Source organism: Pteropus medius, unplaced genomic scaffold (genome assembly GCF_902729225.1).
Source record: "Pteropus medius unplaced genomic scaffold, Ma_sr-lr_union100, whole genome shotgun sequence".
In the NCBI taxonomy this organism is placed as follows: Eukaryota; Metazoa; Chordata; class Mammalia; order Chiroptera; family Pteropodidae; genus Pteropus; species Pteropus medius.
The window spans coordinates 26,227,170-26,244,461 of record NW_024349519.1 but is presented as its reverse complement, the minus strand read 5'-3'; the positions used below and the strand labels follow the sequence as shown (position 1 = coordinate 26,244,461).

The following is a 17,292-nucleotide window of genomic DNA, read 5'->3' as shown; positions in this document are numbered from 1 at the left end:
GGAAAATTATATTTTGGAAAGCGGGCACAGTGCACGCAAAGGCCCTGAGGTAGGAAGGAATCTTGGCTTCTGTTGGAAGAAGTGAAAGAAGGCCAATATGGCGGAATTGGAGCATAAGAGAAAGGCACGTGATGAGGTCATAGAGGAAGGCGAGAGCCAGCTCATGCAAGGATACACAGGCCATGTTAAGGGTTTTGTATTTTATCCTAAATGCAGTGTGAACCACTGAAGGGTTTTAAAGCAATGTTTAGAAATGTCTATATAAAAAGGGCTTAGAGTAAGGAATCTGTTTGAAGGGAGGGGGTAAGCCAGTAATTTTCTGGAGAGTAAGTTTGAATTGCACTTGACTTAAAACAGAAAATACTTTGTTCATATGAAAGAATGTGGTGGGGGAGAGAGGGCGATAGATATTTTGGAAGGAGAGCTACACCTCTACTCAGCCCATCTGAACAAAGGCCTTGCAGGGGATTGATATCATCCAGTGTCCACACTCTTAACAGATGCCCTTGGCACCAAGGCCAAAAAGCCAGACACGGAAGAATCAGGCAATAAATGGCTTGGGGTGGCTGAACTGGATCAGAGAGTAAAGTTAAGTAATATTTCCATCCAAATCAGATGATATCCAAAGAGATTATGAAGGTAAGGCTTGAATCTAGCAAATAGCATTTTGTGAGGCCAATTCTATATGTAGAACTGTGCTATGTTCTATGTGCTATGTGCTATGTGGACTTCCTGTTACTATAGCCACTGTTAAAATCAGACTCTATGTGTCCATCTGTCCTATGGGAAAATTCACTGGTAACATGCAACCCCTAGGTCCCTAATCCTACTTTCAAATCTCCCAACCTACTAGAGACAATCATGTATCTGGGTTATAAACTGTCCATCAAGTAAGCTCATTTGTATAATCCCAGTATTCAGTACTAGGGAAGTTTAGAATAAAATAGAGAAATGACAAAGCAAATCAATTTTATAGTATTAGTATTTTTAAATCAGGCTTAAGAATAATTTGTACATTGGTATTTACATATCAGATAGATTAGAGACACTAATTAGACACGTTTGCTTTGTGATTCTAATTCAAATGTATAATTGATTTTAGACTTGTAATTTTAAGTTGAAACGGAAAAGAATTTTGACTTTGAAATTCTCATTTAAAACTTTGGTTTATTACATTTATGAGAGTTGAATAAACTTGAGTTATAAGAATGTAAACAACATGAAGGGAAGGAATATCTTCTGTTTTTGGCACTGCCATTCATTGCTCTTTTTTCATAGTTATATCTCAAGTGGCTAGCAATGCCTGGCATACATTTGATGACTAATAAGGTCTGATTAAGTACTCTGGAAGACTGGGTTGGAGGCCTTCTCAGTCAGACATACTTAGTGCTTTTTACAAATTAAATCTAATACCAAATTGATAAATGCAATTTAAGTTTTTAAAGGGATATATTTAACTGTGTTTCAAAATGGATCTAACTATTGACACAAGGGACTTTATTCTTCAACTTGAGTTGATCAAATGTTTTCCAAAGGCCCCCTGAGAGCTACAGTTTTTATTATTTTAAAAATACCAAATTTACAAATAGAATGAATTGAATTCAAGACAAGGAAATTTTGATTTTTCAATTTTTATCTCTAGTAAAGGAAAATTCGATTGTTTGAATTGGTATTTTGAATTGGTATCTCTAACATTAATTAAAGACCTAAATATCTGTAAATGATCTCTGCTGTGCACAGAAAGGCCCTCCTTCAGACATTAAAAAGGCCACACTGACTATATAGACTGAAGGATGTAATAGATCAGAGAAACCGAATGACTGAAATGAATAAAGAAAAGGTTGCTATGAGTGAAAAATAATTGTAAGCATCTAAATGTGAGAAGTACCAGGCCTGAGCCTTGCCCTTGTAGCCTAGAGAAGACGGATTTTAATCCAGGACCTCCTAAACACACGTATTATTCTGGGATATAGGGACACCCAGTGATATGATACTGGCAACTTCTATTAGCACATTAGACTCACCAAATTCAGGGGCATTCCATTGAAACTACAACCGAAGTTGCCCCTGGCCCAACTTTTCTACCAAAGTATGACTTTGGTATAGTAAAAGAACTAAATATGCAGAAGAGAAATAGGTGTCTACGTATTTATGTATATATGGAATATATACATCAGACTTTGTGATTAAAATTAAAAAATTTATTTGTTAAATAAAAATCAGAATTCTGAGTCTGATAGTAATGTATCTTTGTTTCTTCTTGAAACATGATTTGCAAAAGATATTAATAGTTCGATTTGACAAATATGTTGATTAGTCAAAAGAAATACACATAGACACACACACCTTGAAGTTGGGCAGCTATGTGGCCCTGGTTATAGAGCTAGACGGATTCTGGAAAAGAGCACGTCCCTGGAGGACTAGCACTTTCAGAGGCTTGTGAGGTAGAAAATTAGGGGAAGTTCTTTTGTGACGCATATCTACACTCATTCATATGTATATACACATGCACATCCATATGGCCTGGGATATTTTGGCCTCCAAAAGCTGCAAACTGAAGTAGCTGACCAAAGCTTTGTCCCCAGGGCACTTAGGGAAATACATTTGGCTTCCTTAACCCAGCCTCCAAACTGCTAGTTGCAATTTTATCAGAAAGCTCCAACACTTACAGTCTTTCTTAGAAGACGTGCTCACCTTGTGCAGACCACCGGTGTGTTTGCCTCAGCATTTAGATCTGCAGCTCACAATAATGTGCTCCGAGGAACACTTGTTTTGAGATATGCTAACAAATGTGACTTGAAAAGAGGGTCCTATTGTGAAGTTTAGAAAATATGTTAAAGTTAAAAGGGACTGCTGGACTTCTCAGAGCCTTTAATGTGCTAATCTACCCTGTAAATCTACCAAAAAATGCTAATGAAGCTCTAATCATAGGACCACTTGTTGCTGGGACACATTTTGGGAAACAGACCTAGACAGGTGGTGACTGAAACAGCCTGGGTGACGATTAATCCATAGGGTAAAACGTGTTTAAGAAACTCCTAAGAATGATGAGAATGCATATATATTGTTCTTTTCATCTCTATAAAATCTGAGTTGAATTTTTCTTAGTCTCTCCACTAAGGTACACTGTTGCCTATAATCCACTCCAGATAGGGCTGTAATGAGTAATGGTCGTCAATGAATTCTACTCCCGAAGAAAGCAAAGTTGGGGGATGGAGAGACTCCCCAAGGAGAAATAACTCAAGAGGGGCCTGAGTTTTTTCCAGGACTGTTGATGCATAGGTTGGCAGGACTGTGACATCCATCTCCAGGCCAGACTAATCACAGTCAGAGCAATAGAGGGCAGAGAGGTGTGGTGATGGATGTCAAGGAGACCCCTCCACTTATATCTTTGTTGAAGGCCTGGGAAAAGTTAGTCTTTGAGTTCCAGTTTTATCAATTGTGATGGTAATAATAACTCTCTTAAAGAGTTGTAGTAAGGAATTGAGGTAAATATATAAATGTCCCAGTTCACTGCTGCCAACTAGAAGACATCAATAAAAAATAGCCAATTTATTATTACCATTGATCACTAAGTTAGGAAACCATTTCAAAAACCTGATCCTTTCTAGATCCTTTTGTTCACCTATGAAACCTGCTTTGTATCAAATAAAAAAACAAGCTGAATTCCAGTGGGGGCCGAGGATACTACCAGCCAGCAACACTGACACTGTTGGTGCTGTTGAGTTGGATAACCAAAATATACAGCATCCATAAACTGGGTTTCAAAAACAGAAAGAAGAAAACAACATGCAGCCCAGCTCGAGTGTACCCAGGAGCTTTGGCAGTCAGTGGTGGCCAGCACACCTTGATTAAAGCGGAGAAATCACTGGGATCAAAAATAGAGCCCAGAAAAGGTGGAAACAATCCAAGTGTCCATCAACAAATGAATAAACAAAATCTAGTCTATACATACAGTGGGATATTAGTCAGCCTTAAAAAGAAAGGAAATTCTGACACATGCTACAATGTGGACGAAACTCGAAGGCATTAAGCCAGGTGATATAACCCAGACACACAAAAAGACAAAAACTGAATAATTCTACTAGATGAGGAATCAAGACTAGTCAAATTTGTAGAGACAGAAAGTATAATCATAGTTGTTGGGGCCTAGGGGGAGGAGAAAAGGGGAGTTAGTGTTTAATGAGTACTGAGTTTCAGTTTGGGAAGATGACAACATTCTGGAGATGGATGATGGTGATGGCTACACAACAATAAGAATGCATTTACTGCCATTGAACTGGACACTCAAATAATTAAAACAGTACTTGTTAAGTATATTTTACCAAAATTTAAAAAATAAAAAGAATAGAGTATAAAAAACAAAGCCATAGCCACAGCCATGTGTGCAGTGCATGGAAGACAAGCTCTTGCGAGCTGGTCTTTCTACCTGCACAAGCTAGGTACACATGTCCTCTCCTTTATCATCCCCGAAAACCAAGGCTATATCAGGTAGACTGTGAACATAAAACAAGCTCTATCTAAAGTAAACTGGCAGGGTCATTTTCCACCCAATTACTGGAAAATGGGTCTTTCAAGAATATAAAGATCTAAAGAAAATAATTTCAATATTTTAAAAAATTTACAGACACCGAAGTTTTTGCTTTTTAAATTTTACCTTAATGAACACTTTGCTTCTACCAGCTGGAGAAAGTAACCTGAGCAAAGACACAGCGGGCAGAAATCAATGGAAGAGCCCTAAATAGTCTTGTTTGGCTGAAGGTTTGGGAAATGGTATGGGAATAGGGAGCAATTAGGCTAGAAAGGTATATTAGACAGTTGGTGGAGTAGTTGGGATTTGAGGCCAATTAATCTGTGTATAATTCAAAAGAAGAAGGGGTGCTGTGAATACTGAGCAAAGGAGAGACCTAGTATGTACTTGAAAATTTAATCCAGTGGGAAGTGGCTGCAAACAGGTATGAGGAATCTTTCTTGGGTGATAAAAATGTTATTAAAACTGAATTGTGAAGATAGCTGCACAATTGTTTAATTTATTAAAACACATGGAGCACTTAAAATGGATATATTTTATAGTATACAAATTATACCTCAATGACACTGTTTTTAAAAAAAAAATAAATGAACCCAGCCACAGAGTGGCAGATAATCTGGGGAAAAAAAAAGAGACCTGAGCTAGAAGGCTAGTTAGGACACTATTGCAATAGTGCAATTGAGATGGTGCAAATCGGAATTTGAATTCTAGCAAAGATAATGGAGAAGTGGATAGGAAACACTACCAGGCTGGAACCTGTAGACCTACACAGTTGCTCCTAGAGGATGGACAAGAAGGACAGACAAAGGAGAGAGGGTAATAGATGTCCCCAATGATGGTGGGCTGGGGACTCCACACACAGAAACCGGGGAGTTGTTTTAATTCTGGATCCAATACTTATTACTTATGCTTCTTACTATGGCTCTTATTCCCATACTTTCTGATATAAAATAATTCCTAAATATTATACACACGCACACACACACACACACACACACACACACACACACACACAACAAACATTTTTTCTTCTTGCTGATACAACTGACAGTCCCTCCATTGCCAAGTCCATTGAAGACTTTAGCCCTTACCTGGTTTCTTGCTTGGCACTGTTGCCTACTAAAACTTTTCCCTCCTTTGGCTGTTATATGGTACCTCCCCACTGGCTCTCCTCCTGCCTCTCAGACCCGCTCTGCCCATTAAATATGGGGACTCACCAGACTCCACCTCCCTTTGCCCTTTCTTCACATCCACAGTCTCACTGGCTGAGCTCGACCACATCCTCTGCTTTGCTTCAAGCCCTCTAAGTAAAAGGCTTCCAAAAACTCTCACCATCGGACCCCTCTCCTGATCTCCAAATCCTTATTTCCTACTGCCGACTGCATCTTCCTCCAGATACTCCACTGACAAACTCAAGCTGCCCGTTACACAAAATAAATCATCATTGTTCCCACTCTCCCAACCTTGGGCTTGTTGGAGTACGTTTCCAGTGAAGGCACTCCCACCCATCCAGTCTCTCAAAGCAAAAACCTAGGAATCATCCTCATCTGCTTCCTCTTTCTCGCTGCTCAACTCTCATCTACCCCACGCCCATCACCACACGCAATCGGTCACCATATTCTTGTGTTTCTATTGCCTTCCTATATCCTCAAGGCCTGAGTCAAGGCATTGAGGAAGAAGAGGGTAGCCATAAACAGAAAACCGATGTCACTTGCCAAAGACACATAAAGAGTAACCTAAAAAAATTAAAAAAACAAAAACAAAAACAAAATTATGTTATAAACTTTAAATATTAAAAATTAAAACAAAATACATGTACTCCTAGGTCTGATTAATTTGTTTAAATGCATATTTCAAAATAAGGTTTTCAATTAAAAAACGAAAATTAATAATTAGTAATCTGGTTCAATATTAGATAGTTCAAGGCAAAAATCATGCTGTATAATAAAATTATATGTTTCAGCCTTTATAGTAGCTACCATGGAGAAGTCCAATTCATAAGTGAATGCAGTTAAAAATACTAAAAATATCTAACCACCTTCTCTCACAAGATTTTGACACTGGCAATGAAATAGCTGACTTCTGTTAGACAGACTTTGTTTCCTAAGGTAAACCTCAGAATCCACTTTTATTCTGAATACACTACATATTTAGTACTATGCATTGCCTTTTTCTTTGGGAAAATAACCACGAGGTTCTTTCATCAAGCTTTCGAGTCTCTCTTCAAAAAGGTTAAAATCATTTCAGTAAAATCAGAAGAGCTTTAATCAGGTTGTTCAGTCAACTGACAGAAGCCAGTTCACCACGACCTTGATGTGCAGCACTTTAGCCCAGCTTCGCAATCTTTTCTTTTAATCTGCCTTACACTGAAAAACTGGCTTTGGAAATTAGCACCTGTTGCAGCCATATTTGTTCATTTGCAGAACTTAAAGTTATACTCAGAAGGCTTTACGTAACTGAATAGCGTGAAAACATGGTCACTTACAAAGCCAGGAGCAACCAGGCACAACCTCACAGAGAATATGCTTCATCTAAAAGGACCTAATATTTTTCTGAAACCCAAAAAGATGAATAATAGGCTTTTTCAGATGAAATTCAAAAAGGTTCAGATTAAACAACAGTTGACTGAATCACTGTACCACTTCACAAGTTGAGGGGAGAAAAGTGGAAATTTAGATTTATGTGATTTACATGAGTGACAACATTAATTCATTAAGTAATTTTTTCCATTTTTCGTGTACATCTCAGGTTGACCCTGTGTACACAATAGTAACTTTTGCTTCTACTGCCAAGCTTCACTAGGTAGAGGAATTCTCTACTGGACCACCCAAGATCTCAGCCACAACTTAAGACAATTCTCCATGAACGTCTTTGTTCAGCTTATAATTGACTAACCACAAAAGACCAGCTAAAATCCCAGTATTGGTGGGTTTCTCAGTTTGCAGTGACTCAGAAAAGTTACATTCAGAAAAGATCAGCAGAATTGGAAATTTCATCATTTTATAAAGAAAAATGCATACTTTACCTTTATATTGAACAACAACTTAAAATATTTGCCACAAGATAACCAGTGGACTTTTCATGTGGTAGAAAATATTTTCATGGTTACTACTCATCTCATGTCAAAATCGTGCAGATTATGTGAGCTGAAAATCCACTTACTGAGCACAGATAAACTGCAATAGGGAGTCATATTCTAAGTAATACATGGCACAGGGCCACACAGAAATGACTTCCACCTGGTGTACTCACACGCATCCCCAAGTGACACATGGCCCTGACACACTCATGCAATGCATTCATTTGGGAGTTCTCACACTTTCTCCTGATGGCCCAATGATTCACCTTGGGCACTCACTGCCATGTACGCAATTTACCGAACTCTGTCCATTTCTCAGCAATGTCATTTCCCTTCTCCAGGCCTTATTGGAAGCTGCCCTCTTTGCCTAATATGCCTAGCGTCTCCTTGTCCTCCTGAAAAACTCTCTTTCATCCTTCAAGATGCAAATAGCAGCCAGTGCTTCTAACAAACATCCCACAGTCTCCCTCTCTTTGCCCTTCCATACTCCTGCAGCATTAGATAGAAGTCCTTGTTCCATCTACATAATAGGTGTCCTTTCATTACAGTGCTTTCCACATTGTAATATAATGTCATGACATACAGAGACATCCAGCTGCTTCCCTGGCTTGTGTGCTCCTTCAGATCAAAGACCGTGTTATTCACTGAACAAATGTTCATTGAGCACTTGCTATGTGCTAATAATGGCCATAAGTTCTGGGGTGCAAAAATTTAAAAACAAAACAAAATAACAGCCATAAGAACAAAATCTTTAGTCGTTAAGGAGTCTACATGCCAGTGGGAGGAGATAATAATAAACAAATAAATTAGTAAGTTATATGGAAGATAAAATAGCGATGAGTGTGATAGAAGAAAGACTGAGTCTGAAGGTTTCTGATTTAAAATGGGCAGCCAGGGAAGACTTCGCTTTATTAATCATTTGATGCCCCATGCCTTTCCGAGAGTAGGCCTTCGATATATGTGTGCACAATGTGCTAATTTTAGGCCCTCTTCAGTGCTGTATTCCTAGAAGCACAACAAATTACCATAGATTTATAATGTGATTTGGGATAGTGAAGGAACTAACATTATATCTACTTCATTTTCCCTCAGATCCACTTGCAGCTAAGAAATAATAAATAATGCCTTATGTTTGCCTAGGACTTTATAGTTTATTGAGTCTCATAAGCTCTGAGGTCAGCAAGGCAGGAGTTACCATACTTAAAGATGAAAAAAATAAAGGCTCAAAGGCTATATGTAAGTGATTTGCCAAAGTCACACAGAGATGGAAGAATGAGAATTCTTGAGACTCCTGGTCCAGGATGTTTCTCTGCCCCACCCGCTGCCTTTGTAACGTAACGACTGATACCAGCAGATTTAGGGTTATTTGTTAATTGCTTTTGTGCAGAATGAATGAAGTTTATATAAACCTTTATATTGCTAGAATGGTCCCCAAATTTCTAAGTTATCTTTTTAATTTTTTATGAATATATGTGCATGTAAATTAGAAGATGGATTTCTTCAGATGACTCAAACTACTCCTTCGGTGGGTTTATACAGATGGTGCCCAAGATTTAGAGTTAAATCCACATGCTTCCTTCAGACTAATCAATCTTGAAAGTTTTCTTTTCTCAATTCTGTTTGCAGGTCACCACAGACCCACTTCCCAAGCCAGTTAAAACCATACTTTAACACAGATGGCTTTTTCAAGGATGGGTCTTTTTTCCAACATGTGGTTTCCTGTAATTTAAGGAAATGCTATACGTGAAAAACTAAAATCACATATCAAAAAAAGAAGCAAAGCTCCGATAGTTTCCTATTCTATCAAATCAATAATTAAAGAGGAGAAACAGCCCCAAATATTTAAATTCCAGTCTCTATTTAAGAATAACTAGTTTAAGTCCCAATGAATTATAAGACTTCTATGTGACATAATTGAATAATTACTAACAACATTTTTAACTTTCAGATTGAATGCAAAACACACAGATGCGATTACTTAATAATTTCTACTAAGTCCATTTGAAAGGCTTTTTAAAACTTTCTTTCAATATTTAGGAGTTTAAGTAATTAGGCTTAAAAATAAGAATCTTTAATCTTCCTATTATTATTCATTTGATATATTAAAGGTGCTGTGGAACTTCTATTTCAAACACAGAGGGATTAGCTATACCCTAACAATAATTTGCAGTAGCTTTCATTAGGGTTACCATATTATTCATCATGCAACTAGGATGCTTTCTGAAGTTAAAAAGGATGCTATTGACGACACTAGGGCAAAACACTTAAAGCAGTATCTTCCTGAGCAAACGGGGATGTACAGTCACCCTACTTTTAGTGATATGAGCCTCATCAAAAATACGTTTTACGTCATAAGAGGAACAAAGAAATCTAAGCGAGGAGACAAAAAATATTACCAGTAAAATCAGATATTTTTAAATGTAAGACAGTCGCATTTTGGGGTATCTCAATCTGCTCTTCTCTCTCCTCTGACTAGAGGTGTGAAGATTCAAAGATCTGCGGGAAAAGTCTGATTTTGGAGAAGACCTATATTAAATTGGTTCTGCTCTGACCCCATTTACCAAAATAAATAAATAAAATTGGCTCAGGTAATTGCATATGACGGCAAAGGCCTCCTGTAACAAGAATGTGAAATCCAGCATAACTTGCATTACCCAGATTGTTCTTCCCTTCTACTTCCCCAGCTCCCACAGGGAATGAGGGATTACATTCTTAAGAAGTCAGTGGTGGCTCCCTCCAGTCCACTGAGGACACTGGCAGCAGAGGAAAGGGACGAGTGCCAAGTCCTAACACGTGGAAAGCACTTCCGAACACAAACTAGATGAGATCTAACAGTCCACCCCTAGTCTCAGCCTACAATCGGGTTTTCTGTGAACCTACCACTGTGCCAGTCAGGAAGCTGCTACTTATCTATCTTTGTGGCTTCTCAGAAGAAAGGAGGGAAAATATCCTAGAAATGGGAAAACGCCAAACCCGAATCAGAAGCTATGAGAAAGAGACAGAAGGCAATAAAGGAAAGAGAAAGTTGAACCCAGATGTAAGGTGGGGACACAGTTCGTGATACAGTTTTCTTCCAAAATTTCAGGGACTGATTTCCAGAGGATGTCTGACCTGGCTTCCCTGCTCCAGACACTGTGTGTTTAAACTTCCCAAGTCCTTGGAAGGAAGTCTTCTGCAGACTTTACCAGAGTCACTATACATTTTTAAACCTAAATTACTTATGCTTTTGACATAAGGAAATTTATCCATGTTCAGTACAGACAAAGAAATGTATTCAGTGCTACTGACTAGGTAGCATTGCAAGAATGATATTTTATATTTAGATCCTGTAAAAATTGAAAAATAACTGGCTTGGATGAGAAGTTAAGTATGTCCTAAGTATATATCAATTATGAGAATATCCAGTTTGCTTTTACATGTTATTAGAATCTATTATAATCACCACCACAACCTCAGCAGCTAAAATATAAAAGTTTAGGAGAAAGTGACTTTATGCACTCAAGAGTTCACAAATGATCAGAGTTCAAGAACTGCAGCTTGAACTCTGGGCCGTACCCATAAATCAAGGCACAGGGTTCCACACTGTTCCTGTTTGGACAGAAGAACAGAAGGAAGAGGCCTTGGGCCATCTCGGAGGGACACAGTTCTCTTGACTCCCCCTCCAGAATTTTGCTAAGGCAAGGATTTCCCTGCAAGGATCTTCTTAAGGCAATATAGTTTAGGAGTTAAAAGTGAAGACTCTAGAATATGTTTGCGAGTGTTAGAATCCCAGCATCTCTACCTACCAGCTGAGCAAATGTGAATGTCCTAGCAACGCTCTTTTCATCAGTTCTAACTCTAAGGGAAAACAAAAGCACCAGCCTAATGGGCCTGTTCTGAGGATTAAATGAGATACATGTAAAGAGTTTAGCACAGGGCCTGGCAATTAGTGGCTCAGTAAATGTTAATTTAATTTTTTTTAATGAGCACCCTATATCTGGTCCAGGGCTGAACACACAGACAACTACTGACTGCCAAGATAATTTCTAGAAAGTTCAAAGTTCTTTATTGTGCCACATTAAATACTTTAAGCGCTCTCTTAATTTTATCTCTTCTTCTCCAGCCTTTCAGTGATTATCCTGATATTTTAACAGGAATTTAAATTCATAAATTGTTCAAAATAATCTAAAATTAATCACTATCTCCATATTCTCCCAAACAGCACAAAGACTTAGAATGACTCAACTCTGTACAAACATATATTGGCTCCCAGGTAATTCTTGTCCAGTCTTTTATTTCCTTTCCTCTCTTCCCTCTTCCTTTTTTTCCTCATCCTCCTGCTTCTTTTCCTCCTTCTTTCCTTCCTTTCTTCCTTCTTTCCTTCCTTCGTTCCTTCGTTCCTTCCTTTCTTCCTTCTTTCCTTCCTTCGTTCCNTTTCCTTCCCTTCCTTCCCTTCCTTCCCTTCCTTCCCTTCCTTCCTTCCTTCCATTCATTACTGTTTTAAACAGTCAAACTTTGTTGAGACTCATTCTGTTTACCAGGTTCCTCGCTCAACATGAGCAGGCCAGTCCCTTAGGTCTGAGTTTCAAGCTTAACGGCACTGAAAGGTGGATGGAGCTAGATTTGTGTTTTATGAGATTGAAGAACCAAGAAATACTATGAAATATTTCACCTGGAAATTTATAGATTTTTTTTTTTTTTAATCTGGGGCTTTTCAGGATATATAGTCTGCTATATTGTTAGAAATGGAAGCAAGCTGCTCACTTTTTCTTTTTTCTTTTTGTCTCTAAACAGGAAGAATCTCTTAACAAATAATTATGAAATCTGATTTTTTTCATCAGAAAAAGAAAATTAGACACCGTTAAAAGAGACACATATGCATTCATGGAACAAAAGTATGGTTATAGTCCAAACTCAATCTCTCTCCCCCTTTTTTCCCCTCTCCCATCCCACCCTCCCTTCCTTGTCAATGCCTAAGGCAACATGGCCACTGAGACCGAAGGGAGGGCAATCTCCAACAGCAGAGTATGGCAAGCGTTGGGTCGATGGGGTGGCAGTGACGGGAGGCACGCCAAGCCAGTAACCAGGGCTCTTACGCTTCTGCTACTAATTTCCTTTGCCATCTTGAACAAGTGTCACTTAACTTCTCCGAGCCTGTGTTTTTTCACCACCAGCCTCAGTGAGGTCCTGGGGAAGATGAGGGCTCCGGTGCAGAACAATAAGCGTGGGGACAGAACAACACAGTGGAATTGTGGAAACCTGAGTTCCATGCCGGACTTTAAGGATTCCTAATTGTCGATCACGAAACCTCTATGAGTCTCAATATCTTCCATTAGCAAAGGTGGGGAGTGCATTAGACAGCTGCTAAGTCCCTTCTCTGGCTTAAATGTGATGACATGTTCTTAGGAGATAATAAATATAAACATACTTTGAAGTCTATGTAAAGCCCTATATCTCATTTTTATATGGAAGAGTTGAAGTAATAAAGAGTAAGAGATTTTTTGTTTCTTTGTGATTTCGAAATAATACAACAAGTCATGGTAAAATTTTACTTTGGAACAACAGGAATAGTAAAAAAAAAAAAAAATCCTTAGGAACTCCGAATAGCTAAATTTGACACTATTGCTTATGCCAGTTCCATGCTAAACACAAAACTTAAAATCAGATCCCAGTTTAAGTCCTGGCTCTGCCTCTGACTACCTCTGTGTCCCTGGACAAAATATTTAACCTCTTTAACCTCTATAAACCTCATCTGAAAAATGAGAACACTAATACATTATTGGTAAGTTAAAATAAGATAATACACGTAAGTTCTTGGCTTAGTCTTACACCCAGGAAGTCCTTGCCATCAAAGATGAGCAAATGGGGTAAAACTTGGCAAAGTCAAGGATTTTCATTAAGTATTTATTTGATTAATACTTAAAGTCTTATCTTGAGAGAAAAGTTTATTTCCCAAAGGGTTCGGGTCCATGGAACTTTGCTAACTTAATGTTTTCGTTTTTACTATTTTATTTTGTTTGTTTAAGGTAAGAATTTGTCTTGGTTTGCTAAGGGTGCCATAACAAAATGCCACAAACTGAGTAGCTGAAACAACAGAAACCATCTCAGGGTTCTGGATGGTAGAAGTCCAAGATCAAGGTGTTGGCAGGGTTGGCTCCTTCTGAGGGCTGAGAGGAAGAATCCGTTTCCACCTCTCTCCTGGTTTCTGGTGGTTTGCGGGCAATGTCTGGCATTTGTTGGCTTCTGCTGCATCACCCCTATCTTCACACGGCATTCTCCCTGTGTGGGACTCTGTGTCCAGATTTCCCCTTTTTATAAGGACACCAGTCGTGTTAGATTAGGGGCCACACTATTTGGGTATGACCTCATCTTAACTAATTACATCTGCAACAACTCCTTTTCTAAGTAATGTCACATTCTGAGGTATCAGGGCTAAGGACTTCAACATAAGAATCTAGGGGACATGATTCACCCCATAACAGAGGTGTCAGCAACAATCCTTTGACTCCTTCGGACTCCTAAACCAAAGCTGGATTCACTAAGAAAAAAAATAAACTCAGTGGGATGGCCCAACAATACCTCAAGAATTCCTTTGGCAGCTTATTAAATCACAACCTCCCTTTTAGGTAAACCTGTGCATATCACTTACACAGAGAAGAAGCCAACTTGTCTTCCATGCTGTAAAAAAAGGGAGCATTTGCCTCTCCCCCTGGCACAAAGCCAGATTAGCCAAAGGAACAGCAGTAACTTTGCTCTGCCTCTGGCCGCTGGCATAATTGCGGGGTTTGAGCACTGTCCAAAAGAAGGAAGTGGGAAGAGGGGTGGGAGAAATATAGCACTAGAGATGTTCAACTCTCACTAACAGGAGCAAGAACTGTCTCATTCCTCTGCAGACTGTGCGCACCTCTAGCTTCTTCCTTGCCAAGCCCCAGGGGCCCAGAATAAGCAAGTCAGAATCAGAAGTAATCACAAGATTAGCAAAGAGCAGACAAGAGAACACGTCCCGATCTCAGTTAGCTGTGCTCTCTCAGGACCCGCAGTCAGGCCTCACTCACAAGGCAGCACAGGCTCCTCCAAGGCCAGAGAAAGCAAACAGCGTGGGGCCTCACTAGCACCTGGGATGCAGCAGGCACATCAGAAAGGCAGTGGCTACGAGATCTGGAGCCGGCCTGCTCAGGGGAAATGCACTGGGCCACTGATCATCCCTCTGCCTCAATTTCTTCAACCATACAATGGGGGTAATAATAGAACTCTTATTAGGGCTGCTGTAAGGCTCAAATAAATTAACACACATGAACTGCTTAGAACAATGCCTGGTGTAGAACAGGCGCAGTAAATGTTAGCTACTACTATTACTTGTGAAGGGGCTATAAGCTTGGGGGATCTTGCTTGGAGACTTGCCCTTCGAAAAATGAAGTGTTGGGAATAAAAGAGAAATGGAGGTCTCCAATATCATGTTTTTCTCCCTTGGGGTAGGAGGATACAGGGGGATCTAAGGTATCTGCCTACCATTCTAAGGAATTAAAAGGAACCTGGGCTTTAGAGCCTGGATCTAACATTTATTAGATGTATAACCTTGAGCAAAATCCAAAATCTCTGCTAAGCCATTATATCCTCCATGGTAAAATTGGAAAAATAGCTTTCTCCTAATGTCGTGTGAAGAATAAATATGAAAACATATGGAAAGTGCTCAGCAGGGTGCCCGCTAACTACTACTTAATTGCTCATCTATTAGTATAAATGTGTCTGATTATAAAAGGAGGAAAAGCAAGTAGATTCAGGGCCTCTAGCAACTTATACAGTGCCTTTGTGACAACTAGGGAACGTTGCCTTTCTAAGGACACATTACTTCATCTCTCCAAAAACTGCTGTATAGGTGTATACAACAGTTTCCACTTCCTTCTTTTGGACAGTGCTCAAACCCCGCAATTATGCCTGGTGTGAAGGATGTCCTCTGGTTATGACATCCCTGTATAGGGCAGGACTGTATGGAATGGTCCTGAGGTGACGAGCCATAGAAAAGGTTCTCAACACAGACAGCAATGTGTCCTTCAAGTACCTAGCATCACTTTTGCGCACAGAAGGTATGTAATGAATATTTATAGAAGGAAGAGAAGCAGAGGAGAAAGGAGGTGGTGCTGGGGTTGTCATTAGTGATTGTTCTGTGTTCAACTGATGAGATGTCAGTGGATGGGGAAGTGCTGTTTGGAGGGTAAAAGGGTATTTGAGAGAAAGATGGTTGTAAGAAAAAGACTTAGTTGTCGCTTCCCCTTTACTATGTATCTTGCCCTCCTAATACTTGACTAATTCCGGTCTGGTTCTCCCTTCATTCTACACCTGGGAAGTACTGCGACAGAGTGCCAAGAGCCGCTGACACAAAATAACTGCCCAAGCATTAGCTCTTGTCCCCCTTCTCTTGTGTCCCCAAATATCCTCAGTGGACTCACAGACATGCAGGCAGGATTTATTCTCAAAGTCTGTGTTATCGAAAAGTCCAGGTAGTCTCCCAGTTAGAAGTATTCTATCTACAAATCATCTCTTAGGTTCAAGGCCCATCTCCAAGGATGCCTTCTCTTATGCCAACTTTTCTGGTTTGCAACAATCAATTCTAATGATCCTTTTCTTGTATCTGTTTACACCATCCGGCAGCCATCTGAAACCTCATCACAGTCTTCTAGCCTTCAAACCCTGTATGACTCCCTGCTTCTGCCCCCTGTTCCTTATTGCCTTCCAGAATCATCTGTGTCTACCCTGTCACTTGGGCCCCAATCTCTGGGGCCAGGGAAGTGACCACTGGAACTCATAAAGCACTTGTCCAGGCAAACATTGTTATAAAGAGGCGACGGTTCCCCTTTGTAGGGGACTCTCTATTGGTTTGGCTATTAGCCAGTGAAAATAAATGACCTGCAAAGAAATGAGCAATTTTAAAGGAGGTCTTCCTACAAATCCCATAGTCAGAGTTACCCACCAACAGGTTTAGAGAGCAGGACTCTGGATAAATAGACTATCAGTGAGGGAGATACAGAAACTTTACTCATCCATCAGGCTGGACGTCCACATTGTTTAGCTTCCAGAAGCTGAGGCATTTCCTCTTCCTTCCTCAGCACCACTAACGAAGCAAACGTGAGGCAGCCAGCCCCAGTGCAGCTCCCACAGATGGAGAAGCCTCATTTGTCTCCTCACACAAAAACGAGAATCACCATAACTCAAACACGCCAAGGAGGCTGACGATCACAGAGAGCCAGCCCTTGGAGATCCAAGTGTTGAACCCTAGTCAGAAAACAACTGTTCCAGCTGCAGGATTTGTCAGCTGTGTCATTCCTCCATTTTCTTTTTTATTTTCCTGAAACACTTGTGCTTCTTAGACCAACCACAAGCAATAGCAGAGAGAAAAGATAAAATATACAACAAAATACAACGATAAGCACCACACGAAATTTGAGGAAGAAGGGCTTTTCCCAAATTCAGAAAGGTTCTGGGGAGACAACTAATGACTGTGATGGGAGAGTGGTAAAAAAAAAATCTTAAGCCAATCACAAGGTGTGCCCGTGGCACCAATTACCACAGGACACTAGTTTTTTGGATGTCCCAGAAGTCAGGCTGGCCTAGAAAGAGCAAGTCTCAAACTAGTTTCAGATCACACCTCTCTGGATCTGAGATGGCATGAGACAGCGCCCAAGCACTCGGCTGTGCTTCCATGGCC

General features: G+C 39.8%; 1 protein-coding gene across 5 annotated transcripts in view; it reads right to left on the bottom strand.

Moving 5' to 3' along the window:
- STOX2 (storkhead box 2) overlaps positions 1-17,292 on the bottom strand; it is a 195,298-nt gene that overhangs the window by 99,520 nt on the left and 78,486 nt on the right. The window lies entirely within an intron of this gene.